This window comes from Nycticebus coucang, chromosome 6 (assembly GCF_027406575.1).
Source record: "Nycticebus coucang isolate mNycCou1 chromosome 6, mNycCou1.pri, whole genome shotgun sequence".
NCBI lineage: Eukaryota > Metazoa > Chordata > Mammalia > Primates > Lorisidae > Nycticebus > Nycticebus coucang.
This window is the reverse complement of record NC_069785.1, coordinates 82339022-82359274: the sequence shown is the minus strand read 5'-3', so window position 1 is coordinate 82359274 and position 20253 is coordinate 82339022. Positions and strand designations below refer to the sequence as shown.

Sequence of the window (20253 nt, the reverse complement as noted above, 5' to 3'; positions counted from 1 at the left end):
TGAGGCAAGAGAATCACTTCAGCTCAAGAGTTGGAGGTTGCTGTAAGCTATGATGCCCATAGTTTTATCACCTATTTTCCTCTCTGACATCAGATTGATTTTGAATCAATATTGAGAAATTTGGCAAAGCCCAGTGGTTTCTGAATTTCCAAAGTGAGACTCTGTCTCAATTAAAAAAAAAAAAAAGAAAGAAAAAAGAAAAGAAATGTGCATGTTTTGTGCTGTATTACTTTCCTTTAAGTTGCTCAAACTACAGGAGCTTAACCCAATCTGTACCTCCAGGAGTTTGGTCTGCAGGGAATCAGTCAATTCTCATTGCCAGTCATTGACTTCACAATGGAAGTAGGGGCTGAGATTTGATCTCAGTTAATTGTTAGAATCCCCCTACCATGACACGTCTCCAACATCACTCTAAAGTAAGTGTTAAGGTTTCAGATCTAAATTAAAATCAGCTAACCAAGCACCTTTTATTCTCTAAACAACAATTTAATTCAATCAGCAATTATTTTCTGGTACATTTCCTCTTCCAAGCCCTATGTCTCAATCAACTCAAAGATATGCTGCTGACTACAACGTCCTTATCAATAGATAGGAAATGTTTCACAAAAAGAAAAAAAAATTATAAAATGCAGTAATGTAGAGAATGCCACTGTGTCTTGTGTGTCTCACTTATGAGGTAGAAAATACCTTGCAGCTAACCAATTGATAAAAATGAATAAGAAAAATGTATATACAACATGTTTATAAAACAAATTTTCTCCATTGATGTCTTTTGTTGTCTCTAACAGATTCCCTCCCAAAATCAACTTTTGAATACAGGAGACAAACTTAACTTTGTAAAATTGGATCATATTTCGACCAGTCTCTTTTTATATAAATACCCTAAGTTGTTGAATCTGTTCTATCTTTATTATCTATATCTTGCATACAAATTGAATATCTAGAGCCTGCTTGATGGAGAAAAACCAAAGTGATAATGGTGGGCAACTAAGAATAACAAGAAAAAGATAAATATAGGATTAGGAGGAGTGGTGCAGCCATGCTCATCACCAGCCTCAAGCAAAGAAATCAGCTTTAGTATATAGGGAAAGTTAAAGTTCTTTGTGCAGAGACAGTGTAACCAAGGAAAAATATCTTCAACTTTATGGGCTTCTGTAGGTGCTAAGGAAAAGGTTACAAAAAAGGTAATGAAAAACAATCTAGTCCATTACAATTGTTTCATCACAAGACTTCCGTAGAGTGAAGTAAAAGGTAAAAGCTTCCTGGGAGAGAATGAAAAACAAAGTGAAGAAAAACATGTTGTTCTTGAAGGAAGAGGGCAGCTGGGGGTCATTCTTAGAATGTTTCCAAGTTGTGGGGGCCCCCACCACCTCATGACTGTTCTCCACCACAGACCAGTAAATACACCATTGAAATGAGATCTTCCAGGTCTTTGAAAAACACCAGGCATACTTTCACATTGAGAAGAAATAATAAATATCATATAATAAAATTCATTGTACAATAAAACTGGGGTTCTCTTTTCTATAGTAGATAAATACAGATAGCATTCTCATTACTGAGGTTCCTTCATGATCACTAACATCATCTTTTTCAGTGTCTAAACATTTACTCATTTTTAGTACTTAAGTTTATAAATGGAAACTTCTAAAGCGACAATATTGCCACCGTCAAGAGCAATATTTTCCTAAGAAAGTTATCACTTATTTGAATATCTCTTCTGTGCGTACATGAAGCACCACTTATAAAGTAGTATGTAATGTGTGTATGCATGTATAACATATTTCTAGAATAAAATGTTCCTGGCCAGTCTCTGCAAACATAGCTCAGTGTTTAGGGTACTGGCCACATGCACCTGGGCAAGTGGGTTTAAACATGGCCCGAGCCTACTAAAACAAAAATGGCAACAGCAGCGGGGGGGAAAAAAAAAGAAAAGAAAAGAAAAGAAAAAGGTAGGTGCCTGTAGTCCCAGCTACTTGGGAGGCTGAAGCAAGAGAATTGCTTAAGCCCAAGAGTTTGAGGTTGCTGTGAGCTGCAAACACCACAGAACTCTACCAAGGGTGACATAGTGAGAGTCTATCTCAAAAACAAAAAAAGAAAGAAAAAAAAGGAAAAAATATTCCTAGCCAATTTGTAGAATCTACAAAAAGCACAAAATTATAAGTAATCTGGCAACCTATCTTTGAATATTACCAGGTAAACAATGAAGACATACCTAAAACAATACAGAAAAATCATCATATGAATTAAAAATTAGTAAGATGACTTTATAAAATAGTTTATCTTTCAACTAGAGTATAGGAGTCATTTTTACTAACTGAGCACAATCACTCCATAAAAACAATTTCAATTGACTGATCTGTAAATTAAAATTACACTATTTATTTCAGTGATAGAAAGTAGTAGGGACTCATGCAGATGGGTACTCACCTAATGACTCTTATCTGTAACCTCACCAGTGCTTGCTGGAGCAGTATGAAGTCAGGTTAGGATCAGGACCTCACAGGGTAGGGGTAGTAGCTTTCAGAAGTGTGCAAGGCCAAGTGAGCTCCCAACTCAACTCTGCCTGTTATGGAGAAGAATGAGCTTGACTCCTTGACAGTCTCTAATTTATAGGACCTCTGAGGACCACACCCATAATGTCAAAGTGATTATCAAAGTGATTACTACTCATCAGATGTGTGGGTGTTAGTATGGGCGATTAGGTTTCCCGGAGACAAAAGGAAAGATTGATTTATCACCTTGGATATCTCCGGAAACAAATTTCTACCAACGTCATCTCATCAAGAATCACATATTTTTGCAACAAACTCCCTACTGGAGATTTAGTATCTAAAAAATGATTTCTGGATTGGTAGCTTTAATTATTAACTTATAACAAAAAAACGGAAAGAAAAAAATTTTTCAACAGTAATTTTGTCAAATGTCTAAGAAACGTTGATGATGATGTGCCTGAGGGTGACTTCACATGTATTTGTTACTGTAGGAAGTGTTTTATTTTTTATATTGATTTATTTTTGTATTGTAATGTAAAAATGTAATGTGAGAACAATTTTGGCCCTTACTTCAGAACACAGATTTCTCCTGCTCCTGAAACTCCAGATAATGTTGCCTAAGGGTTTCTCCCAGAGCATAATACAGAATTCTTTGCCAGGCACCCCCCAACCCCATGTCAGAGGGAAGGAATGCCAGGAAATTGCTGGGAAGCCAGAAGCAGGGTGCCCCTGAGTCTGAGCAGGGAAGAGAAGTTATGTGGAGGTTAATCAGAATTTATTTCTACCCCAGAATATAATATGATGGGAGCCTTTTCCCCAACTCATTTAGTTCACTGCTTATGGGGTGGGAAGAGATGACACATTAGAGCCTTAAGGAAAACCCTTCTCCTGACAATTCCCTCCAAACATCTTCCATGTTGTCTGAGAGAGCCAAACTGGATTCTGAAGCAGCATCTCAGATCTGTGCACAAGAGTTTTTAGGCAACTGCCTTGGCTTCACAGAGAAAACTGGAACAGTGGGATGATACACCAAGGCTCTGAGGACCTAGAGGAAGGAAGGCCTGGCTCTGCCTCGCTGACCAGAGGCCTCGCTGGGGAGCTCTGCCGGGCGCCTGGGCCTCCACCTCCCACACGCACCCGCGCCAAGCAGCGGCGGGCCCTCACAAAGGCCAATGGCTGCGGCAGCGGTGGCGCTCTCGGGCGTGGGTCCCCCACTGGCGGGCAGCGCGGCCAGGGCAGCGGGTCCCCACAGGCGACTGGTTGGTGGCACGACTGGAGGGCCGCGAGTTCGAGTATCTGATGAAGGAGCGCTCCGTGACCCTCCGGTGCAACTCGTGGCAGGGCTCGGTGGACGTGAGTATGGGGCGCTGGAGCTTCATCTCCCTGTGCCACCTCGAGATCTTCACGCCCAGGGTTGCTGACCGCACAGCCCAGGCTGGACGCTGGCGGCTACTTCTACCTGCACTGCCTCTGCAAGAACAGCCTGTGCGTGGACTGCTGTTCCAGAGGCACATGGTGCCTGGCGGCAGCTGCCTCATGTGTGCAGGTTCAGGTTGCCGAGCACAAACGTCAACATCACATTCACCGCCCTGTGCAGCGACAAGAGGGAGAAGCAGGAAGTGCTGAGACCCCAGTGAAGGCCGGCCAGCCGCACATCTTGCCCCTGACCATCAACATTCCAGACACCGTGGCCCCTCCCCTCCCCCACGGGGGCCATCGTTGCTGCCAACTCCTGCCCATCCAGCCCACGGAGCAGGGTGTTCAGGGTACAAAGTGGGCCGAGTGATGCCGCCTGACCTCAATTTAATGGCCGAAAACTCGCAGCCAGAACATGAGAAGGAAGCTTCCGGAGGAGAAAGCCCAAAGGGTGGCTCAAAGCCACCTTATTCCTGTGCACAGTTGATAGTACAAGCAATTAGGATGGCTCCTGATAAACAACTTACCCTAAATGGAATTACACGCACATCACAAAAATTCACCCCCAGTACAGGACTGTGGACAAGGGCTGCCAGAATTCAATTCGCTACAATCTCTCTCTGAATCGTTACTTCATCAAAGTAGCACGTTCCCAGGAAGAACCAGGCAGAAGCTCGTTCTGGAGGATAGATCCTGTCTCTGAAAGCAAATCAATAGAGCAGGCTTTTAGGAAAAGACGGCCTAGGGGCGTGCCTTGCTTTAGAACCCCCCTGGCACCTCTCTCTTCTAGGAGCGCCCGGCTTGTCCCAGTCACACTGAGGCGCCTGTGCTCACTCCAGCAGCACCCAGACCCCTGCAGCCTGTCCAGGGAAGGTTCGCCCACACCATGGAGCCTGAGCCTGGTGCCTCACAGCCCAAACTCGCTGACATCCAGGAAGCTCGGTGTGCCCAGAGCCACCATGGTCACCTCTGCCCAGCCAGCCAGTCCTCATTGCTGTTCAGTGACAGCTGCCACAGACCATTTAAGGCCGTCCCTTACACGGTTGCAGCCCCAGTGACCACTCCGACCTCCCAGCCGTCCGTTGTGTGGACAGTTCACGTGGTCCACCAGTTACCAGCAGTGTTGGTCACCAGTGTGGCTGGACTGGCCCCAGCAAACACTTACACTGTTGCGGGACAAGCTGTGGTCACTCAGGTGGCTGTGCTGCCCCCCACAACATCGGAGCCGGGGGGAGAACGGCCATGACAGGGACGTGAAAGTAGAAACTATTCCCGCAACTAGCCATGCCACACTAGGCGCTGCCAGCCAGATCATCCAGCCCTCACAGACCACCCGTGTCCAGCCAGATCATCCAGCCCTCACAGACCACCCGTGTCCAGCCAGATCATTCAGCCCTCACAGACCACCCGTGTCCAGCCAGATCATCCAGCCCTCACAGACCACCCGTGTCCAGCCAGATCATTCAGCCCTCACAGACCACCCGTGTCCAGCCAGATCATTCAGCCCTCACAGACCACCCGTGTCCAGCCAGATCATTCAGCCCTCACAGACCACCCGTGTCCAGCCAGATCATTCAGCCCTCACAGACCACCCGTGTCCAGCCAGATCATTCAGCCCTCACAGACCACCCGTGTCCAGCCAGATCATTCAGCCCTCACAGACCACCCGTGTCCAGCCAGATCATTCAGCCCTCACAGACCACCCGTGTCCAGCCAGATCATTCAGCCCTCACAGACCACCCGTGTCCAGCCAGATCATTCAGCCCTCACAGACCACCCGTGTCCAGCCAGAACATTCAGCCCTCACAGACCACCCGTGTCCAGCCAGATCATTCAGCCCTCACAGACCACCCGTGTCCAGCCAGATCATTCAGCCCTCACAGACCACCCGTGTCCAGCCAGATCATTCAGCCCTCACAGACCACCCGTGTCCAGCCAGATCATTCAGCCCTCACAGACCACCCGTGTCCAGCCAGATCATTCAGCCCTCACAGACCACCCGTGTCCAGCCAGATCATTCAGCCCTCACAGACCACCCGTGTCCAGCCAGATCATTCAGCCCTCACAGACCACCCGTGTCCAGCCAGATCATTCAGCCCTCACAGACCACCCGTGTCCAGCCAGATCATTCAGCCCTCACAGACCACCCGTGTCCAGCCAGATCATTCAGCCCTCACAGACCACCCGTGTCCAGCCAGATCATTCAGCCCTCACAGACCACCCGTGTCCAGCCAGAACATTCAGCCCTCACAGACCACCCGTGTCCAGCCAGATCATTCAGCCCTCACAGACCACCCGTGTCCAGCCAGATCATTCAGCCCTCACAGACCACCCGTGTCCAGCCAGATCATTCAGCCCTCACAGACCACCCGTGTCCAGCCAGATCATTCAGCCCTCACAGACCACCCGTGTCCAGCCAGATCATTCAGCCCTCACAGACCACCCGTGTCCAGCCAGATCATTCAGCCCTCACAGACCACCCGTGTCCAGCCAGATCATTCAGCCCTCACAGACCACCCATGTCCAGCCAGATCATCCAGCCCTCACAGACCACCCGTGTCCAGACGGTCAACATAGTACAACAGGAGCCTGTAGGTCAACACCAGCAACCAATAAAATCTGTAACACAAAATGGTACTCACGTGGTACCAATCCCCAGCGCAGTCCACGGTCAGGTGGACCATGGGGCAGCGAGCCCTCCGCATGCTGGCAGCCCATGGTCAGCATCAGCCTCCCCGCCCTGTCCACAAAGCGCCAGAATGGCAACCAGCCAGAGCAGCCAGAGCAGCAGCGGCTGAAAATGGAGGACAGCGAGAGTATGGTCATGGCCCTGAGCATGGCCACGCCACTGGCAGCTGCGAGGGAGAAGGGCATCCAAAACTAGCGTCTGGGAGAGTTTTCTGACTTCAAAGATACCAACGTTGTGGTGCCAAAAGGAGACATTGCCTCTCACCTACGCTCAGAGCGCATCCCCTAGCCTAGCCCAGCCCATGGAATGATTTACTTTTGCCTGTCTTGTTAAAGTTCAGAGGGAGCTACTCTGTGACAGCTGCAGATGTCCCCTGGTGGAGCGGTTGCCTGAAGGATTTCAGCACCTCGGTCTCCGTGGGTGGGACAGACCAGCGGTGCCATAGCCACACATGCAGGCCCAGGTGCGTGAGGCACATGTGAGGGCCCAGGGATGAGCCTGTTGTGCAAAAGAACTGCCGGGACTCGTGAGCTGCACTTAACTGTTCTCTTTCTTGGTATTTTTTATTGTTTGTTTCTTTGTGTTAACTTTGTCCCTGGCAAAATATTTTCACTCTAAGTAAAACCAGTCTCCTAAAAAAAGAAAATAATAATGATAGCAAGGAAAGAAAATGAAGTTGAGGAAGCCCCTGTCTTCTAAGATGCCTCATTTTGAGCATGGGCAACATGGATGATTTCACCTTGAGGTCTTTCCTGGTCTCCTCTGAGATCTGGGTTTTCTTCTGGATGAGGCCATCCAGGGTTGTGACAAGAGGTTTGATTCTAGGGGCCTAAAGCAGGGACTTGGGATGGAGAACCCCTAAGGGAAGGGGACCCTGCTGAGCAGATTCCTGGATGCTTGAGGCACAGTGGAGGTAGAGTAGGGATAATTTTGCAGAACCTGAAAGTTCCAGAACCCCCCTGCCCCATCACCAGTGGATGGATCCCGTGATAGTGGAAGCCTGGGGAAACACGGGAGAATGTGTGATAAAGAGCAGCCCCCTAAAAGACCCAGGTTTGTCTCAGCCTGTTTCAGCCTTAGTCCCCAGCATGTTCCCCCGTTTAATCTGAAAGGCAAGTTTCAGAATAAAACTGAATTTCCCCCAGTTCCTCCAACCCCCTAGCAACAGCTAAACAATGGTGGAAAAATCACCTACACGAAGTTCCCGAGCTACTGTCTCTCCCACGCTGTCTCCGTGCCAACCATCACGATGTAGGCCATGCAGTCACCAGGCTATAGCCCCCTGACTGTAACTCTGCCTCTAGCTAACTGCCACGTTCTGCTTTTGTTTCTGCTTGCTTCTATGGCGCAAATGGTATAAAAGTCCACCTGCCCCTCACTTCGGGCCCTTTGCTATCCCAGCAACAGCCCCCTGCACAGGTGTAATAAATCACCATCTGATTTATACCTGAAGTGGGGTCCAAGTCTTTCTAACAGGTGGCTGTGGGTCCTACACTGCTTACAACAAAGGGAAGTGAAATACTACTGTAGTTTTTACTGTTCACTGGACTGAGCATCCTCTTAGTTTCAGAAACAAGGACTGCAGGTGCTCTGGGGCCTACAGAGCAGAGCACTTTTCTCTGGTTCCTCCAACACCACCCAGCGTCACCCAACTGACAGAGACGTCTGTGAGGACTTCTGGTTCCTAGAGTCTCTCTAGGATTTCTAAATCCAAAACTGACTGTGTGAACCAGGAGCTGCTCTGATCGTTCTCCTGGTTTGTTTTTCCAGAGCAGACAGCATAACATTGGCTCCATACATAGGTCTGACCATTCTAAATTCCAATCCAGCCTTCTATGTTATGAAAGTATAAAATATTTCTCAAAAGGATAGAAGATGTGTATTGACAGTTTGGTAGCTATAGTTACACATTTTGAACATTTGGGCATTTGGTATGTGTGCCTCAATTTGTTTTCTTGCTCCAGTTTCACAAATATGAGAAGATATCTGTGAAAAAGTCTCACTGAGAGGTTCTTTTAACACCCACCTCTTCCCAGCCTGGGGCTTGTTCCCAAGCCAGTTTCCTTGAAAATTGCTTTCTATATCTTCTTTTACTACTTAGTTCATAAATCATTGTAATAGAAAATCTACTATAGTGGAAAAGTGATAGAGATCATTTTTTTATTAATATTAAATCATAGCTGTATACACCAATGTGATCATGGGGCACCATACACTGGTTTTTTAGACCGTTTGACACATTTTCATCACACTGGTTAACATAGCCTTCCTGGCATTGTCTTAGTTATTGTGTTAAGACAATTATACTCTACATTTACTAAGTTTCACATGTACCCTTGTAAGATGCACCGCAGGTGTAATCCCACCAATCACCCTCCCTCTGCCCATCCTCCCTCCTCCCTCCCCTCCCTCTCCCTCTTTCCCATATTCTTAGGTTATAACTGGGTTATAGCTTTCATATGAAAGCCGTACATTAGTTTCATAGTAGGGCTGAGTACATTGGATACTTTTTCTTCCTTTCTTGAGATACTTTACTAAGAACAAGGATAGACCTTATTTTTAATGAATTATTTCTGTCCAAACTCCAGTAAAAGTTAATAATTGAATCTGCATGTCTCCCTTTCCTGAAGCATTCCCCACCTAAGGATTCAGGTGATCATAAAGAGTTGATGATAGGTTTGGGATGTTTTGCTTAAAGAAAAAAATTGTCTTTAAAGGAACAAGAATTATTACCTGGTCTTAGACCTCCCATAGCACACTCATATAGGTAGGTTGAAACTTTTGAGAGACACAAAAATCACAACACATACAATCCATGCAGACAAAAACAGATGAAGCCCTCCCCGCAACACCAATGAACCTAGCAAGTTGAAACTGGCAGGGTGAATGTGAAAAGACACTGTTGACTGTGTTACGTAGACATGAAATAATGGACCACAACACAGTCTGTCTCAAAACTTCTATAGTGATCCATGTATAGTTTATGTTCAGAAGGTGATTAAGCTTTCGCCATCATGTTCTGAGAAATGATCTTGAATTTAAAAGCGTGACTATTCTCTCCTGAGACCCGTGATTTTACAAAGACTCCCAAAGCCTTTTGTTCATTCCTTGGTTTACAATAATTTTAGGAGCATCTCTTCCTAAATGAGGTACAGAAATATATACTTGTGAATAAAGCAATATGTATTATTCAGAACTAATCAGAAGTATCCTCCAGGAGGATGGGTAGAATACACAGAAAAGATTTGCATCAGCAGTGGGGAATAATTATCTTCACATTGAATCTTTCTCCAGTTTAGGCTATTCTATCTTAAAAGGAAGATCTTAAAACATTCAACTATTTCTAAACTATTTAACAGTGATTCCAAATAGCACTGAAAAATATGACTAAGAATATAAAACTATGCAACACCCCCCACAGGTTCACAATATCTGGAATACAATAAAAAGTATCAAAAATGCAAGGGGGCAGAAAAAGAAGGCCAGTCAAAAGGAGGAAAACTGGTCATTCAAAACCAGAACTGACACAGGTATTAGAACTAGCAGATAAGGACATTAGAGCATTTAAACTAACGATACTTCATCTGTTCAGATAAAGTAAGTAGGGATATAGAAAGCATAAAAAACCAATTTAAATTACAGAGATAAAATCTACAACTTCTGAAAGGAAAAATGCATTGACTGGGATTAATGAGAGATTAGACACTCCAGAATTTAGATCAGTAAATGTTAACACTATAAAATGAAACAGAACGAAGAGTATTGTTAATAATAATCCTATTCCTATACTCTCATTGTCTGCTCTGTTGTGATGTTAAATTTTATGTTTCAATTTGGCTAGGTCACGTTTTAGTCTGTTTAATGATGCCATAACAGAACACAAGAGTCTCCACAATTTATAAGGAAATTAATTTGCTCCCAATTCTAATGGCTGGAAAGTCCAGGATTGGGCCGCGGCATCTAGTGAGGCCACCAGGCTGCTTCTACTAACGCAGGCAGTGAGCATGTCCTAAGAGATCACGTGGCCACAGAGGAAGCAAGAGAGGGAAACCTGGGGAACTAGCCTCTTCTTAACAACCCACTTTCTCTGGAGGGAGTCCATTCTCAAAAGAGCTACACCTCACTCACCCCTGATGGAGGTACTAATCTATTGATGTGGGTTTCACTCGAGGATCAGAGCACCCAGCACTAGCTTCACCTTCCAACTTTGCCTCCTATTTCGACATAGTGTTGCCAGGGATGAGCCACACCAGAGCTCCACGGCACCCAGGTTTTCATCGAAAGCCAGTCTAAATGTCCCTGTGCAGACAGTTTTTAAGATGCAATTAACATTTCAATAGACTTGAGCTAATCAGATTCTTTTCCATGAGGTGGTTGGGCTTTGTCCAATCAACTAAATGTTTTAGAGTGAAGACTACCCTACCTTGAGGAGGAATGATATCTGCCTCCAGTCAGCCTTCACACTGGAGACTGCAACATCAGCTCATCCTGAGTCGACAGCCTACTAGTCTACCTTTCAGATTTTAGAATTGTCAGTCTCTAAAATCATGTAAGTCAATTCCTAATACTCCAGTTTGATAGATCAAGATATATATCTGTGTTTGGATGTAGATTTATGCCTATAGGGTCATGCCTTGCTCAATGATGAAACTACATTCTGAGAAAAGCATTCCTAGGTAATTGTATCATTGTGAGACTGCTACTGAGTATGCTTACACAAACCTAGTGTAAAAGCCTGTTAGCTCCCAAAACCTCAGCGCGTCCGCCAAACCCCCATAGATTCTGAGAAAGGGCTTCAGAACGAGAAAGCACAAAGTCCCCAAGTTCCCAAAACCTCCCCTAGTTCCCAGTGAACAAACAATAGTGAAAACTTGCTCAAGATGTGTTTCTCAAGCTATAGGTTCTCGTGAACAAACAATAGTAGAAACTTACTCAAGCTGTGTTTCTCAAGCTGTAACCCTGCCCTGAGCTAGCCGCAATATTCTGCTTCTGTGCTAACTTGCTTGCCACGTGGCACAAAAAAGGTATAAAAGTCAACCTGCCTTCCACTTCAGGGCCGACTGCCTTTCAGAGCAGCAGTCCCCTGCACAGGTGTAATAAAATCACCATCTGATTTTACCAAAGTGGGGTCCGAGTTTATCTTTACAGGCTGTGACGGATACAACACTGGACACGTTAGCCTATTATATACCTAGGCTATGTGGTATAGCCTATTGCTTCTAGGCTACAAATTTGTACAGTATGTTACTGTACTGAACACTCTAGGAAATCATAGCACAGAGGTAAGTATTTGTATATCTAGATATAGAAAAAAATGCCATGAAATTACAGTAGACAAGATTTTAAAAATTGGCTGGACATAGAGTTTCATGCCTATAATCCCAGCATTTTGGGAGTCCAAGACAGGAGAATTGCTTTGAGTCTAAGAGTTTGAGAACAACCTGGGAAACATAGGGAGGACCTGTCTCTACAAAAACAAAAACAAAAAAAAAAAATTATCTACACATGGTGGTGGGTATCTGTAGTCCCAGTTTCTTGGGAAGCTAACCAGGAAGATTATTTGAACTCAGGAGTTCAAGGTTACAATGATCTGTGATCATGCCACCGAACTCCTGCCTGTACAACATAATGAGAACTTGCCTTAAAAAAAAAAGAATAAAAGAATTGCATCGCTATCCTGGGCAGCTCCAGTACAGTCTTTTGAGACCATCCTTGTATATTTGGTCCATTGTTAACTGAAACACCATTATTCAGCACATAGATGGCCCCAAAGATTACAGTGGAACTATGTATACAGGTAAACTGTTTTTCCCACCTCTAGACAACCTGACTAGCACACCCATTTCACAGTCAGAGCATTCAGGAAAAGTTGGCCAGTTTTCCCTGTTCGTTTGTTCATTATTGATTTCCTTTGATTCACTAATGCACAAAACAGTTCCTGAGACATAGAGTGCTACCTTTCCTGAGAAATTTAAACCGTATAATTTCCCGGGTGTCTCTGGAAGCAAAATATCAATGTAATGAAAGTGACTTTCTCTTGAATTTTGCTTTCTTTTGACATGTTTTTCCAAATATCAATAGTACTATTTGGCGGACCACAACGTGGCCTACCCCTCATCTCTGCATCATTCATAATAAACCTCTGAATTGTTTTTTGGTGTTTTTTGTTTGTTTGTTTGTTTGTTTTTTGCAGTTTTTGGCTGGGGCTGGGTTTGAACCCTCCACCTCTGGCATATGGGGCTGGTGCCCTACCCCTTTGAGACCCAGGCACCATCCTCTGAACTGTTATTTTTAAACCAGATTCTACTCAAGTACATTTGTGTCTTGAAAATTGTTGAAGATATCTGTTCCTGCATTATGTTTGCAAGAATGCTCAAAGTAAGTAACTCTTGGTAGCAAAGAAAATCTTCCCTTTTGATCACAATGAAGGGTAAGCCTATGCTGAGTTGCCAGTATCAGTTAATTCATCCAAATAGTTGATTAACATATATATTTGCTTTTGCCTTATAGCTTTGATTTCTGCAATACAAACTTTCATGTTTCTCCCTCTAATTTAAGATACTTGTGGTCCTTATGAGTGTTATGATGCCGACAAACAATGAATTTCTTTGAAAGTTGCTATCATCACAACGAGTAACTGTGAACAGTTTGCAGCATACGTAGATTCATCAAGCTGGATACTAAATATTGGAAGTGGAGCAGATTTAATTTCCTGGATTACCTGATCAAGAACATCAGCAGACCTGTCGTCTATTCTTCTGCCAACAGTGTCGTTAGATAAGGAAGTTGCACTCGATTTCATAACAGATTCTCCTCTGATCATAACTTGAACAACGTCTTTGGTCACTGGCGACAATAAATCCTCAGCAGTGGTGTGAGGTTTCATAGCTCTGGTGATTCTGAGTGCCACCCAATGTGAAGCTTCAATGGCTGCTATGTTTTGTTTGTGGTACTTGCCACCAGTGTCAAGCCTGGCTTGAATCCATCAGGTTTGCTTCTAAAATACTTGGTATCCTTGCTGGCAAAGCTAGGATGCTTGCTATCAAAATGGCATTTGAGTTTGTTCGGTTTCATAGATTCGGCTGATCCAACTTCACAAGAAATAACACATTGTGGTTTCTCAATTCCTGCTATGATTATTGAGGTAAAACCATATTGTAAAACATCCTCACTATATTTTCTTCTCTTAATGTTCTTCTCTACACAATCCATTGTCATGGGATGGTTTGCTAATGAAAGTAATATATGACAATAGCTTTAATAATACAAAAGATGATACATGGCATAGTTCCGTCAATACAGTTCATTAAAGTTTCCTATGATTTACATTCTCTGTGTTGTTGGGTTTTTTTTTTTTTTTTTGAACATACATGTTATTATCACAAAGGGGCAGTCTTCACATCAACCACAGCGGAATATAAAAAGACCGATCAGCATCTAGATTTAAGTTCCTGTGGTACAGATATATATATTTTTTGCAGTAGTTGATGATTTTACAGTACATGATTTTACATTTACCCAATGAATATAATTCAATAATTCACGAAGTGTCATTTTACCTCCAATACTGCTGCTTTCTTTCTTTCTTTCTTTTTTTTAGAGACAGAGTCTTACTTTATTGCCCTCGGTAGGGTGCTGTGGTGTCACAGCTCACAGCAACCTCCAACTCCTGGGCTTAGGCGATTCTCTTGCCTCAGCCTCCCAAGTAGCTGGGACTACAGGCGCCTGCAACAATGCCTGGCTATTTTTTTGTTGCATTAAGTATTTGATAGAGTTTCTCAGTGAATTAGCTTGCATCTGGGCTCTGTATATGGAAAAGTTTCAAATGAATTTAATATTTTAATTTTTGCCTGAGTTTATTATATTAATTTGTAGAGAGTGTATAGGGATTTATTTCTAATTTATCGTATTGCACATTTCTAGATTTTAAGGCAGTTGAGATCAAAATTTTAAAAAGTAATATGCAAAAATAAAGGTTTTTAGCAAAGTTTCCTCAATGTGTCAAGGTCTCCTGTGGGCAGGAGGAGGCCATTATTGTACTTCTTGTATTTAATTCCTGTATTTACTACATGGAATAAATGGTGGTATATAATCTATAGAAATTTGAAGAATGTTCAAATTGTACTCAAAATAAAAATCCGAGCCATGGGCGGTGCCTGTGTCTCAAGGGAGTAGGGCACCAGCCCCATATAACGAAGGTGGTGGGTTTAAATGCGACTGCGGCCAAAAAAAAAAAAAAATAAATAAATAAAAAAAAAAAATATATATATATATATATCCGAGCCTATCTCTCCTCATCAATATTTAAATATTTAGGTGGACAAATATAAATTTGAATAAAAATAGAAAATGACACAGTAAATAAAGAACGGTACAAAGAGATAAAACTCTGACAAAGCAGATTTGTTAATACCTAGATTACACCTGTTTTTTGACACAACTCCTATGTGTTTATGTATATATATTTAATGATAATAAGTTTGGCCTATAGCTCAGAGTGAGGACATATTTATAATCATTTGGGTGATTTAAAAGCATCATAGAAATCAACTGTTCTGGTACAAAACAAATTAATGAACACAAAAAGTGTAAAGTAATTTTGTTAAAAAGTTTGATTTGGTAATTAGGTACACACATAAACATCATTTTTGATACTAAACAGAAGATAAAATACTTTTTAAACCCTATGGAAAGATTTTTATAAGTACCGTGAAATGACAGTAGAAACCATCAATTACAGCATAACCCATAAGTAATATGTAAATAACCACATGCACATTTCCTCTAAGATAATTTTAAATAACTACTGGAGAAAATTTAAACCAACATCACTTTAGGAGACTTCAAGTATTATTTTTTCTTATTTTGAGACAGCCTCACTTTGTCACTCTTGGTAGAGTGCCGTGGTGTGACAGCAACCTCAAACTCTTGGGCTCAAACGATTCTGTTGCCTCAGCTGCCCTAGTAGCTGGGACGATAGGTGCCCATCACAATGCTCGGCTATATGATTTTGGTTTAGCAGGCCTGGGCGGCTTCCAAACCACCCACCCCGGAGCATGTGGCTGGTGCCCTAACCACTGAGCTACGGGCAACCCCAGAGTTCAAGTATTGATAAGAAGAAAGCATTTTCACTGGAGCCAAAGGGCCTACATTTACATAATTAATTCTATCAATACTGAATTTATGGGACTGAAAAACATAAGTCTGGCTGTAATCAGGTCTCATACATTAAAGTGGAAGATTGCCACTTTATAGTTCATGTTTTGGGCAAAGGGATATTCATAAATACTATTTGGTGAAGACATCTAAAAATACTCAAATGTTATCATTATTCATAAATTACTTAACAAATTGAATTGGAAAATATGGGCACTTTTGAAGAGCATAAGTACATTAGAAGAAGAATTCCTGGAGTAATGAAACCAACAAGTCAGTTTTCCTTCAGAAACTTTATAACCATGTGGACCTCAAGGCTTTGGGGACTTCTCAACTTATCCTTTTTGACTAAACGAGGAAAATTGCTAAAGGAACTTATCCCAAATGTAAATTTTTTCAAATGTGCAAACCAAATTATTTTCAAATTGTAATTTCTTATGGAGTATGAAGCAAGGTGAGAAGGTCATCTCTAGAGCCTGCATAGTACAGAAAACAGGGAAATAAAGAGTGCTGAGAGAAATTAGTGTCCATGCCATAATTGGATACCTAACTAAAATGTCTTTACAAAATAAGGGTAACATTTTTTTTTTGGAAATAAAAAATAAATGAATAATGTAAAACTTTGATAAATTTAATTACTAATAGGAGCTTCTTTAGATAGAGAAGTTTCCTGATATGAAGTTTAGGGAAGCAAATTAAAAGATAACAAATTTCTTGGTTTTTTTTTTTATGATGAAAAGTTATATATTTAGAATGAGCCACCTGGACTTGGTTTAAATGATCTCAATTTTGTTGGCAACATACAGAGCATCATAATCAGAAGCCAGTGGAACATATGCCTTCTACTCACCATCATTTCATTTTTTTATAAATGAAATCGGATTTATTCATCTTTTTATATTGGCCTTGATGCAAAAGAAGACTAAAAGTGACTTAAAAGGTGAGTAGAGTAACTTTAAAAAAATATCAAAAATATATATTATTCTCCCCAAAAGCTAGCTGCTTCCAACTTGATTTAATACTTTGCATGTTTTCCCTTCATTGCTTGGTAAACACATTTGCTTCTGTTTTCTGTAATCACCGACTGCTGATTGTTGCTGTTTTGTCAACTGACGTTTCACCTTCTGTTTCATGAGTTCGGGAAGAATTGTAGAACAGCTCACAACACTGCCCGTAGAAGAAGTAATACTCAGAGTTCTTGTTCTACACCAATTAATGTCTCCCATATGTTTTTCATTTCTGAGAGGCCTGGATTCTTTACTCAGTGACACAAGGCAGTTAGATGAGAGCATTCGTCCACACACTCCTCAGAGCCAGTAGAGGCTTCTCCTTGATGTGTCTGACCACCTTGTCTCAGGTAATTTTCATTTCTGTTTTTCTCCTCAGAAAATTCAGGTATGGAATTTTTGTCAACAACCTGCCCTTTCATTTCTTCTAAACCTGGCTGAAGTCAGTCATTTCAAAGTGGTGTGCGCCAGCACTCTGCTCTGATGAACTGTCCTCCCTGATATGTTCCAGGTCTTCGAATGATCTGTAGCCACCCGACTGGTCCACACAGTTCTGTTCTCTTTCATCTTTGGAACTACAAACCTCTGATTTTTCTGACACTTCTCCATCAGAAAATGAAAACTGAGGTCCCTCTTCTGTCTCAGTGGCCCTCTCATCTGGGCCCACTGGCTGCAGCAGGTGGTCGGTCACCAGCCTGTAGCTCCTTTGTGTAGCTGCTGGAAGAAACCTCCACATCAAGAGAGCCTTCCGTCCTGACATCACTAAAGGTTGGATAAAGCTCACTTTCATAGCCAAAACACTTCATGAAGAAATCTCTGATGCACTTGACATCTCTGTCGAAATACCCTTCAGCACTGGGATGAGAAGTTGAGATCATCTGTGGGAAATCGATCCATGGTGATGTGATCATTTCCATCCAAAATGCGATTGAATTCATTGAAATCTCCATGAATCAGCCCATGATTCCCAAGTCTTACAATTAGTTCCATAGCTTCATCATAGACTGAGGCAGGATTTTCACCGTGGTGTATCTGACATAGAGGATAACCATTTATGATCTCCATGACCACTGCATGGCGATTATAAACAACTAGCTTTGAAACTGGAAATTTCCTCCCATATAACACCTTCATATAAGCAAATTCCTTCACCGCAGAGAGAGGAGATAAATAAAGCTAAGACACATCATGCCTGTGTTTATGGTAATCAGGCTTGTTTTTTAGATTTCGAAAGGAGGTTCTTCCTAGTCTATGAAGTGTTAATGCAAATTGCTGTCCTTCTTCATTTGCAACAATGTAAATATCTGATTCTTTGCCAACACCCATCTGGTTTCCAACAGACTCAACTACTTGTCTGGAACAAAGTGTTTTCAAAGCCATAATCATAGCCTGCATTTGTCAATAAATAGCCCCGGACAGTCTTGGGACGCTCCCAAGCTATGAGTGTATGTTTCACTAATTCTCTTAAAACTTTATTACAGCCAGCTATAGAGGTGATCAAACTGCAGGGAACTATCTCATGGTTCTTCATGGTCACTTCAACACCAGTCAAAACCCTGAAGCCATCCCGGCTCAGGTAGCGCAACTTGGCCACATTCACCTTCCCCATGGAGGCAGCGGATGAAAGTCCAATCATGAAGCTTTTAAGTAGCATCAGTTCTTAAATAACTGATATATAATAAGAGTATAATTTTTATACATGGTAATTAAATCAAACAAATTATCTTCTACGTGAAAAGGTAACTGAGGAGAGAAAAACCTACTCTTCAGAGAATTAATTTTATTTTATGCCACTTATTTTGTATATTTTGGAGAACATTATTCTTTTGTTTGAACTGAGTAGTACCAAAGGATCAAATGTGGCATCTTCTGGACATTCCGATGACTGAGCCATATGCCCAAAACAAGGTTGAGGACAATGAAATAATAAAATCCACCCACTACATGACCACAAAGCAACTCACTTGCAGCAGGATGGTCTGGGTGGCCATCTTCTCCGGGGAGGCGTTAGAAGAGAGTCTGGTGCTGTGAAGGTGCTGGGATCGTCTCTGCTCCCTGAGCAGGAGGAGCACCACCTAAGCACTTGAGAGCAGCATGATTCCTACAGAGGAGACAGCCTGGATAATGACAGAGCAAAAAGAAGTCCCCTGATGATGGGATTCATGGGGGAAAGTGAGAAGTGTTTATCTTCAGTAGATTTGTCTGATCAAATCATAAGTAGCTATGGTGTAGAAGATCATGCTATGATTAAAAGACAAGCTGCAGGACCACAAAAAGAATAAAACATGGATAATGTAATCTGTGGACTTACGTTTAAATCTGGCCAACCAGGAGGTGCTGGGGCTGACAGTGATGGCCTGGAGCATGCTCAGGAGGCTGGTGGTGCATATGGAGAGATCCTTGATCCCTCTGCTCAAGTAGAAAAATGCCTCGCATGTAAGGTCATTCTGAAAGTTCTCCCAAAGAGTTCTGGAGACCCCAATAATAGTACGGTGAAGAACTTCACACATGAACGAAGGCCAAGTGTCAGATGGTCAGGTCTGTGGGTTTCACCCTGTGATCAGAGGAAGTATGAAAATGCAGAAGAGGAGGAGAAAGGTGTTGGCTGAGATTCCAATACCAGTTTGTAAAATTATGCAGTTTTAGACGGTAGCATAAATGAAAAATAAGTTCATTGTTGTACTAAAAGTGAAATAGCTGTATATCTGAAAACATCAACAGACATTATCAGTGTTTTTTTATAGTCAAAATTATCACCACCATAAGGCTTTTTTCTCCCCACGATTAACTCTTCCTATGTGATAGAAAAGATTAAAAATACAGCTGCACAGGGAAGGCTGGATGTGGTATGTACATGTTTATCTCACTTGCACAATGTATTTGATTTCATTAATGGAATTTTCAGTTCCAACAAAATAAGTTTATATTTCTATAAATATCCAGTGTGTGATTGCAAGAAATAGAAAAATTATTTTTTAAGTATTATTTGGGGTTAGGGACTTATGAAATTTAAAACCAGCCATTTTCAATTATGAAATAAAAAAGAATATAAAAAAATGGCCTTTAATTAAGGGATTCAAGTTTGAACACTTTTCCATACATTACGATGGAAATTAGGACCATAAATGATATGTATATTTTGACACAAAATGTGTCATTTTAAAATTATTACCCACACATGAAAATAGTCATCAAATAGAATTTTCCTAATGTATTAATTTTTATTTTTCTATTTCAAATTTAAAATCCTTATTATCACAGATGTTTATTTCACTTGTTTAAATAAATATTCAATAACATTGTTTTAAAAATATACAGTTTTAGCATTATATAGGTATTTATTCATATGATGCCTCAGTATACAGGGTGTCTATAAATTTTGTATGCAATTACAGCCAAACTTTATGGACACCCAATATAATGCGTCAGTGTATATACTCAGTGTATGCAGGCATGTGCACACACACATATACACTGCATCAGCATTATT

General features: G+C 42.0%; 1 protein-coding gene, 1 long non-coding RNA gene and 2 pseudogenes across 2 annotated transcripts in view; 1 reads left to right on the top strand and 3 right to left on the bottom strand.

Annotated features, from left to right (window-relative positions):
* LOC128588734 (tripartite motif-containing protein 43-like) overlaps positions 1-20253 on the bottom strand; it is a gene marked incomplete at its 3' end in the record, with an annotated part of 421410 nt that overhangs the window by 5855 nt on the left and 395302 nt on the right. The gene's annotated exons all lie outside the window — the stretch shown is intronic.
* On the top strand, positions 3668-6922 carry LOC128589140 (forkhead box protein K2-like; annotated as a pseudogene).
* LOC128589158 (uncharacterized) lies at positions 4035-18865 on the bottom strand. Its single transcript, XR_008380857.1, has 5 exons — positions 18728-18865; positions 6554-6705; positions 4475-4610; positions 4293-4384; positions 4035-4084 (listed from the first exon to the last, which is right to left on the bottom strand). It is a non-coding gene; the product is annotated as an uncharacterized LOC128589158 (long non-coding RNA).
* On the bottom strand, positions 16736-18372 carry LOC128589144 (serine/threonine-protein kinase RIO2-like; annotated as a pseudogene).